Below are 17,459 nucleotides of genomic sequence, written 5' to 3'. Positions count from 1 at the left end.
TAAGTGCAGTTGGCCACTTCCAACAATTTTTATAATCAGTTTTGGTATTATTACTAATTAACAAATTTGTGCTATTCGTTTAGACTTACTGTCACAAAATATAAAACTCGTTTTTGTGAAAAATTTATTTTGTTGCAGATTATGTTTTCAATTATTATTAGGGAATTAGTAATGCGTTATGAAGCAATTTTCAGATTCTCATTCATTTAAGAATTGATCTAATTTCTTAATTTGCTTTCTGTCGATTTTTATTTTTTGAGTGAAAATCATGCGTCGGACAAAGAAATACCAGGAGATCAAATTTTCTCAAAAATAAATGAGGATTTTAAAAATGATTTTATTTTGAGAAGAAAGCATTGGCGTAGTACTTTTTCACCAAAAATATTCAATGCGAAACCCGTAGGGATGCCACTGTTTGAAAAAATACAAATTTGTGTACATCAGAAAATGCGCCTTGAGACATGGAACATATGTACCAAATATGCCAAAGATGTCTACAAAATTATCTCAGTTATTATTAAAAAACTGATTATTTTTGAAAACTTTGCCACCCTGTATCTCAAAAGTTAAGGCGTTTAGGACATATGTCCATAGGAAGTTTTTTTCTTAAAATGGGTCTAAGAATTACCTCCTTGAATATTAGCATGTGTTTAAGGAACACCCTGTATAAACTGTTCTACATATTTGAATTTTTTGCAGGAAATTTATGGAAAACTTCAAACCCCTAATATACTCGTACATTCGTATAGTTTTTTTGGTATATATATTTCTCGTAGCTTGGCAAATGTCTTAAATGTAACTATGAATTTATTAAACAGAATAGTGGGAAAAACCGGCGAATTACCAACGACAAAATCACATAGAGACGCCTCTGGACAACTTCGTAATACCAGGCATTAGAGGTTAAAGTCCTTTGTGTCGACATTTTTTAGTCGGATATTCTCAAATAACAGAGGATTTCTACCTGCGTTCCCACATGTAGGTGAGATTACTTTGAACAGAGGTTATAGAGCTACATCGAGTCAGGTTCCTATTAAAAATATATTATATGAAGACAGACCAGAGAATATTTAGAAGAAATAAATATTACCGAACTGAAATGTAGTTAAACTTGATTCTGAGGTTAATATCGTGATGCTAATCAACAATAAAATTAATTCAAACGATTTTCAACTTCATGTTTTTTTATTGGTTACTCTGAAAATAATTAGTGCCTCAGGAATAGACCAACAATTGGTGGTGATTATATTTCGTTTAGAGTTTACCTTTAATTCAACTTTTTTTTATTCCACCGCAGTTTTAAAATTTTCAGAAGTTGATAAAGAAGTCCCACAAAGGTCGACGTTGTGATCAATATTTGTCAGTCTATACACTTATTTTCCTTCATTTACAGGGCTTTTCATGATGAGCGTTAATAAGCCGTTTCTGGCAAACTATTCAACGGATCAACCTAAAAATTCCACAGTATGCATAAATCAATATGACCTACACGCCTAAAATATTTCAGACGAAGCGGCGTTGTCGCTTCTACTATAAAGTGGTGGCTTCTTCGATTTTTCAAATGGAACACCCCGTATATAATATCATATTATGATTCATTACCACTTTGTCAACAAATTCATATACTATTTCCCTATACCTATCTATTACCGTTTAGAAGATATAAATTAATTTCGATATTTTTTTTACCAAACATGAACTTTCATAAATGCTGATAATCTTGAACCCTCTTGCACTAAAACGATCAAATTTGAAATGGAGTGGAGTGATATCATGAGTATATTCACTCCGAGTCATATTTTTATTTGCCTCATACAGGGTCTTCAAAAAATGCAGATACTTTGATCTCATGAAAAAATGAGTGGAACTCAATTTTTTCAAATGGAACACCCTGTATATTTCAACATTTTTGAGCTCTACAGTTCGAATAGCTTCTTGCAGGTGATGTTGCACGTCCACTAATTTAAATGTTCTGTTTTCTCGTGCCACATATCCTTTTACTTGCGCCCAGATTAATTCTATTGGGTTTAATTCGCAGTGGTATGGTGGTAACCTTAAAACTGTAATTCCACGACTTAACGCCATTTCATCCACCGCGAATTTTTTATATTTGTCTGTGTGTAATTTTGTTAGCTGAAGTAGTTCTGCCTTTAAACTATCTTTGTTATATTGGATGTTCTAATCAATTAACCATTCTTGAATTGCTGCTTTTTTCCATGATTGTTTCGGTAATGGTTCTAAATGTCGACTATGGTATGGGGCATTGTCCATAACGATGACAGACCCAGGTTCCACAAGTTGAATGATGCCTTCAAACCATTTTTCAAACACCTCCGCATTCATCTCTTCATGATAGTCGCCTGTTTTCTTAGATTTAAATATTAATTCACCATTTGGTAAAAATCCACTGTCGCTTCCTATATGCGTAACTATCAGACGACTACCTTTTCCAGATGGCTGTTTTAATCCAACTGACAAACCTTCAATAAAGGCTTGTCGTGCACTTGTTATATTACCATCCTGCCATACTTTTTTGACCGTATGTCCTTGGTTAACCCATGTCTCGTCCATGAAGTACAATTTTTTTTTGAGCTTCCGAAATTCGTCAATTTTTCTTAGATAGTTTCTTCTCCATGCTATTATTTCTTGACGTTCAATGAGAATGCTTTTCCTGTCAACTTTTCCGTACGTAAATTTCATTTCGTGTACAAGTTTCCTAAAAGTTTCTTTACCCATTTTTGGGACCAATTCATGATCGCTAAGTGCCTCCAGAACTGTTTGTAGTGTGGGCAGCTCATTTCTGAAAAAGAAACTGTGAATAGTTCTGCGTATACTGGTTTTGGCTTCTTCATCAACTGTGTTTTTTTTTCGTCCGCTACTAGTTTTTGGCGTTTGTACGTCCCCATGAATTTCTGCTTCTCTTAGTATTTTGTAAATCGATGATTTTGGTACACCGGTATAATCAGAGCACATATCAACTAATTTATCTTTTGTAATTGTGGAACTTAATGATGTATAAATGCCCGGTTGGTTATTCGGAGGTACACACGTAGAATTACAGCACATGTGCACAAAGTCATCTTTTGGTGGCTGATGATCTCTTTCAAGACAGTGAAATATTCGCAGTACAATTTGTTTTTCTCTTACTGACCGAGACTCCGACCGTTTTACCTTTTTCGACGTGGAAGGTCCGACCATGTCTCCCATTTTCTGAGTAGTTTGAGAACAGTGTAGAAATATAATTATGTAACGCTTAAACACTTATTAGCACTATTATTTTCACCAATTGTTATCACAACATGTCGAGTGCTGACTAACTTAACTGTAAAACGTACAATTCACGCTGTATAATTCACAAACCAATGATACGCTCATGGCTGCAAGTACATTAGTGAGGACTGCAACGATGAGATGGAAGTTACGGTGAAGTGACAAAGACAGAAATATCGTTGCGTACAGCGTTGCCACTAGTTGTAATAAATATCTAACACTATACAAAAAATAATGAATGTTAACTGATCAGTAATCAGGAAATGTATAAGTATTACTCATTACAAGCTCATTACTGATTTTTGTCATGAATAATACCTTTTAATCGTACTAGTATTGTGTATTATCTATAATTTGCCACAACCTACAACTCTACTGCTTACTATATTTTGATTCTGCTATAAACTGGTAACGAAAAATTTAGATATGACAACGCGCTTTACTCTCAATCATTATTGGTTTTACTATAGATGCTGTCTTTTTTTTACGCAAATATTATCGGGGTTCTACTGGATTCAAATAATTCTAGACAGCGTTGATGTCATCGGGGTTATAATCCCAGATAACATATCTCTACCATATCTTTTAGTCTTTCTGGTAAGCAAATCTATTCAAAAGAATGTATCATTATAACATCTTCGAACAATAATTTGACTCTCTTCGTTGGAAAAACGCAGTAGCACTTGTGCTGAGTTGAACTTCGCCTTTTGTTATATCAGCAACTGGCTCTGTAATTTATCTAAAGGGAAACAATAAATACGATTATTATTATTATTATTTGACAGCAGACTTCTAACTCTTCAATGTTCTGCCATGATGTGTTGAAGGGAAACGTATAAATATATACAGAAGTTAAAGAAGGGTGCATATGGCAATAAAAAATTATTGGTCGCCAGTCAATTATAATGGACGACTATTCCTGTATGTAACGTGACTCTCCGCCCTTCAGCGACAACTTAAAGTTGTCGTGGGTGAGTAGTGAAGTGCTGGTTGGATTATAGGGGTTGGCAAGGGTTCTATCATCTTTATGTCTGATTTTATACGCGAACAGTATATTCGTTGACGATTGCTCTCCAAGCCATTAAATGTCAGAGCCTAGACAGGCAGCAGTACATAGTTTACTTCTTTGTCTCATACATGACAAGTGGATCTACTCGTATCCTATCTACTTCTCTTGCATGTAGTGTAGATCACTGTGAGTTTTATTAGAACTGACTGCGGCTAACACATTCTTTGATAATGTTCTAGTATGCAAACTGATCGTATTAATATTTTATTACATTGCTGATTTATATTTACAAAGTCTTCAAAACGTTATTCACCCCCTGATTCAAGAAACTGTGGCCAACAATCTAGATCAGGGGTCTCCAAACTACGGCCCGCGGGCCAAATCCGGCCCGCCAGTGTCATCAATTCGGCCCGCGACAGCCAATGATTTACTGTCATCAATCTGGCCCGCGACAGCCAATGATTACCTAATTGTTGTTACCATTGCTGTGATAAGTTGAAGAGGAAAACACAGAATGATAATAACTCGGTTTTATTTACTTGCAAGGTAAAACTTAACGACAGAAATGATGACAAAGAAAACTCAACTAAAGTATCTAAGTTTAAGCATGTTAATAACTAACAAATAATTGAAATGAATCACAGTAAAACAAAAACACTAATGAGATTTATGTAATTGTTATTTTCCACCGACAATACTTTGTAGTTGTGGATCAATTTTACTTGTACCAATTATCAAAAGAGATTTAAGATTCTCATCGGTTGATTGAGATCTGTAAACATTCTTTGTGTACTTCATCTTGGAAAACGTTTTCTCACACAAGTAAGTAGTACCAAAAACAGAAAACAACCCACGAGCAAATTTATGCAAATTATCAAATTGTTCCAGTGGAAGACTCTTATAAAATTCCAACAAAGATGAATTTTGATATTTGTTCTTAAGCACATCACTGCACCGTAAATCAATAGTTTCCATTTGGACTTCCGGAGCCAGGGTTTCAATGTCAGAATCAAAAGGATTTTGAAAAAGCTTAATTTTATTCGCAATGACATCAAAATCTGAAAAACGAGTATCAAAATTTATCTTCAAAGCACTCAGTTTCGATTGCAAAATTGACTGGAAATTCAATCTCTGTAGTGTGGCTGAATATTTCACATGTTTCAAAATGTGTGAAACATTTTTTACGTAATTGCGATTGAAATGGTATTATTTTCTGCCTGAAGGATTTGATATTGGTGTATAAATCAGGGAGAAACTGATTTCCTCCTTGCAATCTCGAATTCAGTTCGTTCATATGATTTGTCAAATCGACATAGAAGGCTAACTTCCACATCCATTCACTATTTTCTAAATCGGCAAAAGGGCGCTGCTTCTCATTTAAAAAAAATTCGATCTCTGCTCGAAGTTCAAAAAAGCGCTTGAGGACTTTTCCGCAACTAAGCCAGCGTACAGCATATGATATGGTAAATCATTTTCTCCAATCTGTTGAATAAACTCGCGGAATTGTCCGTGATTCAGCCCAGTGGATCTGATGAAGTTAACAACCGATATGACTGGTTTTAGAACTTCAGACATATCCAAACATTTTCCGCAAAAGGACTGTTGATGAATGATACAATGTAAGACTAATGGTTTTGAACCACCATCATTTTCTACAGCCTTTGACACAAGTGCAAGTACTCCTTTAATTTTACCATACATATTTTTGCTTCCATCAGTTGTTATAGATTTCAAATTTCTCCATCGAAGGTTCTTTTTATTAATGGCATTTTCAACTCCCGTGAAAATATCTGCCCCAGTTGTCGTGCCGTGAATACTATCAATATCAAGAAGTTCTTCATACACTTCATAGCTTTTATCTACTCCGCGAATAAAAATCAACACCTGAGCAGTATCTGACACATCCGTTGACTCATCCAATGCTAGAGAAAACCACTCATGATGTCCATTTTTTGTCAGACAATTGAGATGATATATATTTTCTGCGATGTCTTGCACCCTCCAAGCCACGGTGTTTGTTGACAAACTGACACTTTTAAATTAATTTACCTTTTCGGGGCATATTTCTTCGGCTACTGCAATCAAGCATTCTTATATCATTTGTCCATCGGTGAATGGTTTGCCAAGTGTTCGATTTCAAGAGCCACACGAAAGCTGGCGCGAGTTGCAGACTCTTGTTCAGTATTCGCGTTGGTAAACAAAGATTGCTGCGATTTGAGTCCGCGTTTCAAAGCTTCAAATTTTTCCTTCCGCAAACTTCCTGTATACTTGAAGTAACTTTGAAGATGTTTCGATTCATAGTGTCGTTTAATGTTATAGTCTTTGAGAACAGCTATGGTTTCATTACAAATTAAACATAGCGCCTCATTACTGGACTCAATCACAAAATACTGAAAGTTCCATTTTTCTTGGAACGTTCTGCATTCACTGTCGATTTTTCGCTTCTTTTCCATACTAACAAATCACAAATAAAAACAGTAAGTCAAATCCAAATACTTTTATTGATGGGTGTTACTTTATTTCACAATAGACAGTTTCGCTTCCTTCGCCTTTCCTACGCAGACTAACTCGCAGTTGCGCCGCTAGCCTTTTTATATGCAATTATTACTGCCATCTCGAGGTGATCGGAATACACTAGCTAGAACCAGAACTTTCTCGAACCGACGCGGTAATTCCAAATATTGAATTACGCCTAATGCCACCTAGCGGGTAGATGAAAAAGATAGTACATAGTACCACTACTCGCCACTAGATGCCGTTAAGTGTTACAATACACAATAATTGAGATGCAAAAAAAGCGTAAGTTTGCTTAGGTCACGCACTTTGCGACTATCCTAGTCTAGAAATATAGTTAAGGGCAGAAATTGGCCCTTGGAACAAACTGAAAAAATCATAATGGCCCGAAGGCTTCAAAGTTTGGAGACCCCTGTATTAAATGAAAGATGAGGTCACATATGAAGAGATCCATGAAAAACAGCATTTTGCGACGATTGCAGAGATCGATAGATAATATATTCATGTTATGACTTGCTCAAATGGTTTTTCCTTTCTCTCACTTTTGTGTGTTTTGCTATATTTTTCACCGTATTTAAGCTGAATAGATTTTATATATTTACTTTGAAATTTATAGGTTTTTTTTCAAGTTTTACAAAGATTCATGAACTGTACTCACTTATAAATCTATACTAGGTAATTATTTTTAGATTTCTATATAATACATGCTATCGCCTAGGTTAAGTTGTAAAACAGTTTCGGCTGAACTTCGATTTTTGTATCTACTTCTTCTTCATAAACAATGTATGTCAATAAATTAAGCCCATTTATTATTATTATTATTATTAAAACCAAATCGCTGATAGAGCTCAAGGACATACTTCACTCCCCTACTTTGAAGGGGACAAAATTGAAATTGATGAATGAATGAATATTTTTGAAGAAAAATGAAAATTCACTACATTTCAGTAGACCTGGTATATCCCTTTTTTCAATTATTTACATGTCCAGGATCTTTTGCGTTTTTGAACAAGATAGTCCAAAACTAGTCCAAAACCACGCGTAAACAACGAATAATTTATCGGCTCTTAACCCTCATTTATACCATGCAATCTGTTATTATCAACCAAAAATAACGTGTTGGAACTTTTCATTCCAAACTTGTGATGTAGACCACTTTATTATTCAGAGTATGATGTATATTTACGGTTACCATTATTGATCAGGGGCAACGTCCCTATGAAATTATTTGAGAACATTATACATCACGTGGAATTTATGATGTGAAAACAATCTCAAAATAAAATGCATGATTCTCTTTTAACTGCGCAAAAAAACAGTATTTATGCATTGTGGCTGAAATCAAGAGTTTCGGTATGTAGTCTTTTGAATTGTACACGCCTGTCAAAAAATGTTTTATAGAAGGGTACACAATTAATGTAAAGAAATATTTCTTTATCTACCCTAACACTTAGAGATACAAAAAAGGTTGAATTGGGGCAAAGTAGTGTTTGTTGGTACTATTCCAAAATTGTAATTTTCTTCAACATGTAATTTTCTTCAATGAAGGAAAAGTATTTTGAATTTAAAATGTGCAATTTTTATAAATATTGTATTTTATTCATTGGACCAATTAATATTTCTTTTTTCAAGAGAACCTGTTTCTTCACTTTGAAATTGTTCGAAAATGATAAAATGATTACAAAAAATTGTTATTTTTGTTAGCAAAAAACAATATTCTTCAATCGAATACATCTGGTTTTTTCAACGCTCGGCTTCTTCCTTAGCTTTACCAGCTTCTGTCATCAGTCAATAGTGTTTCCGATTTTATCGATTCCATCCTTCCTTTCATATTTATCAATATCAAAGACGTTTTTTATTCTGAAGGTGAATCACTTTGGCATGCCGCAACTAATATTGCTCCTCCTACAGATAAAAAGAAAATACAAAGTGTATGGGACCGACCTCTTCTGAACATTATAACTGATAAACTTCTGAAATCTACAAGTGTATACGATAAGGCTCCTCTGAAAGCAGCAATGATCAAAGAATCGGGTGCTTGGCTGAATGCTTTACCTGTTGCATCTCTTGGAACACTATTAGACGATGAATCTTTCAGAAGAGCAGTAGGACTAAGGATGGGTTCATCTATTTGTGTTTCTCATACTTGTGTTTGCGGTAGTATGGTTGATGAGAAAGGTACACATGGTTTGAGTTGCAGGAGAAGTGCAGGGCGTACATCTCGACATCACCAAGTGAACGACATATTGAAACGAGCTATGTTGTCAGCGGCTGTTCCTGCAATTCTGGAACCTTTAGGTACCAGTCGAGATGTGGTAAACGACCAGATGGTATGTCTCTCACACCATGGAAATACGGTAAACCTGTGGTACGAGACTTCACTTTCGTTGACACGGTCGCGGCTTTCCATCTAGCCGAAAGTTCCAAGTCTGCTGGAACTGCAGCATTGTCTGGCGAGAAATTGAAAAGAAAAAAATACCAAAATCTTGGAAATAACTATCTGCTTCATCCAGTAGCGGTTGAAACTTTTGGTGTTTATGGCCCGGAGTCTCTGTTATTCGTTCATGAACTTGGAAGGAGAATAGGCCAAGCAACGAAAGATCACCGTTCTACCTCTTTTTTGATAGAAAGAATTAGTATTGCTATTAAACGTGGCAATGCTGCTTCGGTCCTTGGAACTATTCCTCCTTCACATAATTTTGATGAGATCATGCATTGCCCTAATTTTAATACGGAACTGAAACCTCTTCGAAACAAGCCGAGATATGTGGATATTCATCAGTCTCCTGTCTCAAGGTTAATTCACAAGTGATTGATCCACCTTCTTCTTTTTCAGTGCGGTCAGTGGACTCAGGTCAATCTTGCCCCCCAAATATGAGGTGCAGTCCTCGTAGAACTGATTCCCTTTCAGTGGAAGAGCTTCATGAAGCAAGAGCCGAATCGATTCCTCTATGAAACCCTTCTTCACTTGGAAGGATCGATCGCAGCTTGAGAAATGGTTCTTATGTAGATTCTGTGAAACATGTTTTTTCTTACGAATCAGTAGATAGTTGTCCTGAAAATCTAGAGAAGAAAATTGGATTGGATAATTTAGGAAACACTTGCTACATGAATAGCATTTTACAAGTGTTGTTCATGACGAAGAATTTCAAGAACGAAGTTTTAATGATGAACGAGAACGGGAATGTTTCCTACTTATTCATCAAACTCCAACACCATGAACACTTGTTCATGCAGCTGCAGTTTCGTAACAAGGTATCATCTTTCCCTCCAACCGATTTCCTGGAGTCTTTGAAGTCCACTAGATACTCGTTAGGACAAAAAGAGGATTGTTCCGAATTCTTGGGTCCTTGTGTTTGTAAATCTTTTGCTGGAAAAATCCTCGCTTTGTGGTAAATGTTCAAAAAGTACCGAAAACTTATGTGAATTTCTGGAACTTCATCTAGCTTTTCCTAATATGACTAATAACCAGTCTGTGCAAAGCTTATTGTTAAATCATCTGAAAATGGAATTTTTAACAGGTGATGATCGACTGTATTGCCAAACATGCACCAAACTAACTGACTGTTATAAGGAAACAAGTATAGCTGAGGCACCAGTCAATCTAATAATAACACCGATGATCTTCAAACAAGACTCAACCTCTAACGGAAGCAAGAAACTCTTTGGAAGGTTCGAAATAGATGAACATTTCAACCTAGCAGACCACTGTTATAATATTCATGCAGTCATTGTTCACTGTGGTTCTGGCGTTGAATGTGGTCATTATTACGCCTTGGTCAAAGACGAAACAGACTGGTTTAAGTTTGACGATAGTCGTGTCACGAAGTGTTCTGGCGATGCATTGAATTTACTGGAGCCTCTGGAGACACCCTACATTTTGTTTTATAAGAGAGAGGACATTGTTAGATCAAGATCTTCAGATGATGTGGTGCTGCAGGTTTTTCCGGGTTTTCCTGCAGCTGAAAAAGCAAACGCGCCACTGGAATCAATGAAGTCGCCCCGGAGCGCCAATTAATTTTCATTGTTGTTTTTATTTTATTTTTAACGAGTGATAACATTTTTCAAAATTTCCTAGGAATGTTTATGATCTAAATATTTTCTATAGAATATTTCACATTCATGAAGGGAATATCATCTGACAAATTACACTTCATAATGTAACAATATTTTTGAAAAGCACCTGAACGGCACCGCCATCTGACGTGAGTGTTGAATTAAAAAATTCTTAGTAGTTACATTCGTGGTTATAATAATGAGTATATGAACTTACCACAATATTAATTCTCCTGATCAGATCCTGAAACAAAGAAAAAACTCAATTATTACATAGAATGTAAAGAATACATTTCACATCATTGCAATATTCATCAACTATCCAGAGAAGGGAAATACCATCAACAGTGAATATTATACCGAGTGATTCTCTAAGGTGGCTCACCCCTGTAACTTTTTTATTATTGGAAATAGAAAACGAAATTTGGGGGTTATCTATTACAGTTCAATTTATATTTTTTCACATATTCACTTACTTTGCCGTACTTCAGGTTTGACCGGAAATGACCGCAACAAGATGTTTCTTTCAAAGAACATTATGAAATAATCACAGTTTTCTCTTGTAATACTTTATTAAAATCAGTAAGACCGAAAAAGGTAATTCATTTGTAACATATTTACAGATGACATCCAACAAAACTGCACGAACTCAAAACATGCAAAATAATCTCTTTTATTTTTAGTCATGGAGGATTTTTTTAATAACTTGGGATTAAATGACCTGATTGGCGTTTTTGAAAAATATTCAATCAAGGAAGCAATTGATGGAATAAATTAAGAATCATATATAACAGAGGTATGTCTTTCATTCATATAACTTTTATAACAAATATGTATACTATTACAATTAAAAACATATTCAGTTTTCTCAAATAACTATATATTTTTGCGATTTGCTGTAGATAATTATTATTATTCAGGTCTGTACCTAAGTAATTAAATGCTAGAATTCTCAAATTTGATAGATTTGAAGGCCTGAAAGTTATGATTCAAGAGCTAAGTAAATTTTGTCATCACATCATATTTCTAATCAAATTTTTCTGTGATAGAGTACGTCATTGTTTTTTCCTATTATCAAAAAATAAGGATACCTCCGTTTATTAAATTGGATTTGTACAAAAAATAATTATATTTTTATATTTCTATGAGATAATATCCAAGCTAGTTAGTAGAAATTGATCAATAGTATTATTGCGAAAATGTTAGACAATCACTAATCTCTGTTCTCTTTCATTTCAGAACATTACTTCAGTGAAAGGTTTCGAAATCAATTCTAATTGTTTTTCAGTAGATATCACCAATAATAATAATAATAAATAATAAAATATGTTAATGTTTTAGATTAGGATTAACCATTTGTGAAAAAATTTATATTTTTATTTAAATATTTGTAGAAGTCTATTATAATTTATTAATTGTTTGAATAAATTTGTTACTAAAATTTCTCGACTTTTTTTATATTTTGCTCATTCTCATATCGAACAATTTTCCATGGCATTTACATAATCAGTATTGAATATGAAATTTTCAATACAGCATTTGCTGTGATTTACTTTTGCCTTCACATTTTAGTTGATTATTGTTATTTGTTCAAAGTTCTATTTTCATTGAAAAGGACTACTTTACATCATACACACCTCATTTATCAAATTTTGATTGATGGTTCTGTCTCCGCATTTTTTCCAGGGGCTTTTCAAACGAACATTGATCGAATTTGAAACCCTGTATATTACATTATCAAGCGTTCATATGAATGATATGTTTCAAGTAAACCCGAATAGAAGATTTTATTTTTTGTGTACGATTCAAAATTCATTTGCTTGAATTTACACATCTAATTTAGTAACTTTACTGAAATTTACTAGACAAGTGCAATAATGAATAATAATCAACGATAAAAATATTCAGTAGGCACAAATATCATATTTTTACTACAAACAAACAAAACTTATTCTTTTTAATACACCATTTTTTTTCGCAAAGCTTCCAACATAGTTTGTACTGTCATTTTTTCCAACGAAATTATCTGTAAAGAAGAATGTTCTTCAGTAAAAAGTCATGAATATTTTTAAAGCACTTTTCAATCTGTGCTTCAAGACATATGATTAATTCTAGCCACACTCCAAAGCGTCTGAAAGAAACATGTATAGCTGTCAATCGGTACTCATAAATAAATATCCAAAACGAAACGACCGACAATGATTTATTTTGAATACTTTAATCTGTTATTATCGTTTGACATGCCTGACAACTACACTAACCGATTGAGGTGTTATTTCTTTGATAGCTGTATCGAAAACCGTATCTGACAGTTTATTATTTATCTTGAAGATGATCACTTGGTGATCGAAACACGTGGAGGTGTTGAAAAATTCGTATCTGACTACCTAGGTTTCAATAACAAACCAAAGTTAATAAATTTCTGATGGTAGAATGATATTGCAAGGAATGTTATCCAGACCTCTTTCTGGGCGAAGCTGTTAGAAAGAAAATGAAGAATTACTTATGAATTTTTCCCATAAAAACGCAAGTAATCATAGAGAAAAACTATATGATTGAGAAAGGTGGATAATTGACAATCTATCAGACAAATAGCTAGAGCGTCTGGTATATCAGCTGATGATCAGAAGATGATCCTGATCGTCGACTTCAGTTTTGTGAGGTGCTCAGCGAAAAATTGACCAATAACCCAAACCTATTATACAATATATCTAATTATATTATTGGACCATTCTTTATTGAATATAATTTCAATGAAGTGGAGTGCACCATCCTACAGGATGGTGTGGCCAGCTAGATCACCTGATCTCACACCGATGAACTTCTTTCTGTAGGGACACCTGAAGTCGAAACTGTACTTTACTGAGCCTATAAATCTAGAAGACCTGCGACAGATAATTGTTCGGGAATGGCGCTTGCTGACTCCATTTCCACAGAATTTTCTGTTTTTTCTTAAATAAAACGTTCAACATTTAATTTCTCAACAATGAATGAATCCATTTGAAAAACATACAGAGGTAATAGAGAGCAGAAGATCTTTCAAATGTGGTATATCACTCTACCCCCCATGCCATTAATCATTAATCAGAAATAGTCCCCCTAGAAATAAACTGAGACTATGGCTTATTTTGAGACAAAAAACAAATCCTGGCATTGAAATGTTAGAGCGGCTCTTGAATGACTGTGTGGTTCTTGATGTTGGTCAAGTTTTTGTTGGAACACCATGTAAATCACACCTGTAAATGTTAGTCAGTGTCCATTATTTCATTGGAACTGTAGGTAAACTTTACATCACTGAAAGGATGAGTAATTTTGTGAAAAAATGATTGAATATCATGAATGTCAATATCAGATTATGATAAACAGTTGAAATTACAGTGACATGAAATCTGCTGGTGGACGTAAATTTAACCATTATTCATGCGAATTAGCATACTTGAACAATGGCAAAAAAAATTTAAATAATATACTCACTTCGTGGCATTCAAGTAGTAATATCCGCAAAAATTTTTTCAATAACTTTTCATTATTAATTGACGTTTGAAGGTTTGTAAAAAAGTTACAGGTTATTCTCATCTGTTTGAGATACCAACAATGACAACATGAATATAATGAATTATAAAATGAATTTTCATTAATCAATCATATCCATGAAAGTAAGAAACTGAAACAATGATAATAATAATAATAGTTTGCTCTTACAATGACATTATAGGCAATACAATACAAATGAATATTGAAAAACCCACTGAAGCTACAAATTTCTTTTACCGGTGAGCATTTAGGTCTGCGAACAACCGGTAGTCGCTGGGAACCAAATCTGGCGAATATGGTATATGCGGGAGAAATTCAAAGCCCATTTCATGAAATCAAGTCATCGTTTTCATACATTTTTGACATTATGCGTTGTCTTGATAAAGGAGCACCATTTTTTTCTTCAAATGGGATCGTTTTCTCGTAATTTCGGCCTTCAAACGCCCCAGTAACGATATTCACGGTTGACGGTATTTTCCTCCTCAAGATAGTCGATGAATAAGTATTACACCACGCACATTTTCAAATTTATCAACAAATGAACAATATCAAATGATTGTTTATTAATATTTAAAATTGCCTAACAGCTTCAATCAGATTACTTTTTATATCCAGTATTGATGTGGATGAATTGTTAAAAAAATATGCAACAGATACTTTAGTTTTGCAGAGATTTCAGTGGAAGTAATATTTTTCCTACAGATACATACCAGCCAAATCAAATTATCTTCCTTTGTGGATTTCCAGTGGAACTCCGAATGTTTTGTCATTTTATATCATTATTCGTAATACTACTTTACTATTCGTAAAGTTCAATTTCATCCAATTAATTTCATAAAAAATAGTCTGCATATATATGGTCTATAACAATTTATTTTATGATTTTCGTTATATGTTCATTCCTTCAATTTTACATAATAAATACTAGAAAAATACAACTTTTTTTCGTCAGTTGGAAATCTAAACAAATTAATGCCGACATCACCCTGCAAATTACAGCTCGACACTTGATCATTTTGAAACTATACACAAATTTTCTACAAATACAAAACCACCAATTACAACGACTCACTCTGTAATAATAGTCCATGCCTCAACTTGGCTCGCTGGGTAAACGCCTCAGATTCGTTGCGCTGTAATTCGGCCGCGCATAAAATTCGAGGTGGGAAATCTTGACCCAAATATGGCGGAGAGTGAACTTACTAGTGTTTACTTCTATACGGTGACTTGGAGAATGAAAATAAAAAATACATATTGGGGCTGGAAGCAACATCAACGTGGCAGTATGCTCAAATTTACAGAAAAGGAATCAATTCCGGAAGTTTTTGAAAAATCTGTTTTTCCGTTAACCAGCTGTCGCCCCCTACGAACTACAACCCTCAGAAGTCTAAACTTGTGCGAGCTAAGAATTAACGAAGTCTTACCTTTTAACGTGTGATTCCTAACACGTATTGCTTAAAACCATTTGCTGCAGCTGTGAGACCTACTAGGAAGTTGATGATTCAGATGAAATTATGGATTAAGAACCAATGCAAACTGGAAATAATATTGGAGACGAAGAAGGTGATGGTCTTGAAGATTTCGAAGATCAACTAGAATTGGAAAGGTTTGTCGAATCTAACGATGAAAAAATGCCATCAAAGAGACAAAAACGAATGGACAAGTGATTGAAATTCAACTTGAGGTATTTAAAAATAAAGTTTTTAAAAAAATATTATAATTAACAACGTAATCAGAATGAAGTATCTATATACAATAGTACGATTTTCATATATCTATTGGGAAATAAAGTTTTTGGCTTTCTACTACTCCATCTTGATACAAAAAAAGGATGAGGGAATCTTCCAAAGAAAAGAAGGAAGTAATCAATTTGAAAATAAGTAACTTTATACATGGATGTGTAAATCATGCAAAGAAATAACTTTCAGGCAAGCTGAAAGAAAGTCCTCCTGAAACAGCTACTTTCATATAAACATTGAATTACACGAAAGAAAAAAACTCTTTCGAAACAAATACTTCTATATGAGCACTGAATTATACAGAAGATACTTTTCTCTACTCAGTTTGCATTTCAAATATTCGTTGTGGAATAAAAATCAGATATCATTCACATGAGTTCTACTTCAAATGAATGGTAAAAAATTGCACTTACATGGAACACTGTCATCCTCACTGGTATACATCGATGTTTCGCCTTAAGGCTTAAGCCCTAAGGCTTTCTTTCCGAAAAATTTATCACTCCTAAAAATATAACCCCTTCAATTCAAATGAGATTCCTCTTGGCTGGGATTGAATCAAATAGGTGAATGAATGTCATTACGATGTCATCGATGACATAAGCAGATCAAGCTTATTCCGTGACATTAAAAAATCGTAATTCATGAATGAATTATGTGTATTTTCTATAATGTTATCAAATTTGGTACTGAAGAGCCTTAGGGCAAGTGTCTTAAGGCGAAACATCGATGTATACCAGTGAGGATGACAGTGTTCCATGTAAGTGCAATTTGTTACCATTCATTTAAAGTAGAACTCATGTGAATGATATCTGATTTTTATTCCACAACGAATGTTTGAAATACAAACTGAGTAGAGAAAAGTATCTTCTGTATAATTCAGTGTTCATATAGAAGTATTTGTTTCGAAAGAATGTTTGTCTTTCGTGTAATTCAATGTTTATATGAAAGTAGCTGTTTCAGAAGGACTTTTTTTCAGTTTGTGTCTGAATGTTACTTCTTTGCATGATCTACACATGTATGGAGTTACTTATTTTCAGATTGATTACTTTCTTCCTTTCTTTGGAAGATTCCCTCATCCTTTTTTTGTATCAAGATGGATCACTCCTAGAAATATAACCCCTTCATTTCATATATTTATATTTTATAAGATTTTCTATGACATGAATATAATTAGAATTGTACATAATGTTAAAAAAAAAATTGAATTCGAGTTTATTTTTCAATTTTTTGTATTTTCTTAGAACCTTTACTATAGTATTGATACTTTTTGAAAGAAGCTGGTATTTTGACGCGAGAATTTTCGATTGAAAATTAGGTTGCTTTTTTGATATTCCAAG

At 34.0% G+C, this 17,459-nt stretch overlaps 1 long non-coding RNA gene across 3 annotated transcripts in view; it reads right to left on the bottom strand.

Moving 5' to 3' along the window:
• The window catches only part of LOC141483220 (uncharacterized), a 161,607-nt gene that overhangs the window by 78,349 nt on the left and 65,799 nt on the right, over positions 1-17,459 (bottom strand). For all 3 annotated transcript variants that reach the window (XR_012465970.1, XR_012465969.1, XR_012465968.1), the window contains exon 4: positions 11,067-11,093. This is a non-coding gene — a long non-coding RNA (uncharacterized lncRNA). The remainder of the gene's footprint in view (positions 1-11,066; positions 11,094-17,459) is intronic.

Source organism: Leptinotarsa decemlineata, unplaced genomic scaffold (genome assembly GCF_025532065.1).
Source record: "Leptinotarsa decemlineata unplaced genomic scaffold, Ldec_3_MD MMD2_tig00003192_RagTag_RagTag, whole genome shotgun sequence".
In the NCBI taxonomy this organism is placed as follows: domain Eukaryota; kingdom Metazoa; phylum Arthropoda; class Insecta; order Coleoptera; family Chrysomelidae; genus Leptinotarsa; species Leptinotarsa decemlineata.
The sequence above is the reverse complement of the archived record's forward strand: the minus strand, read 5'-3'. Positions and strand labels throughout refer to the sequence as shown.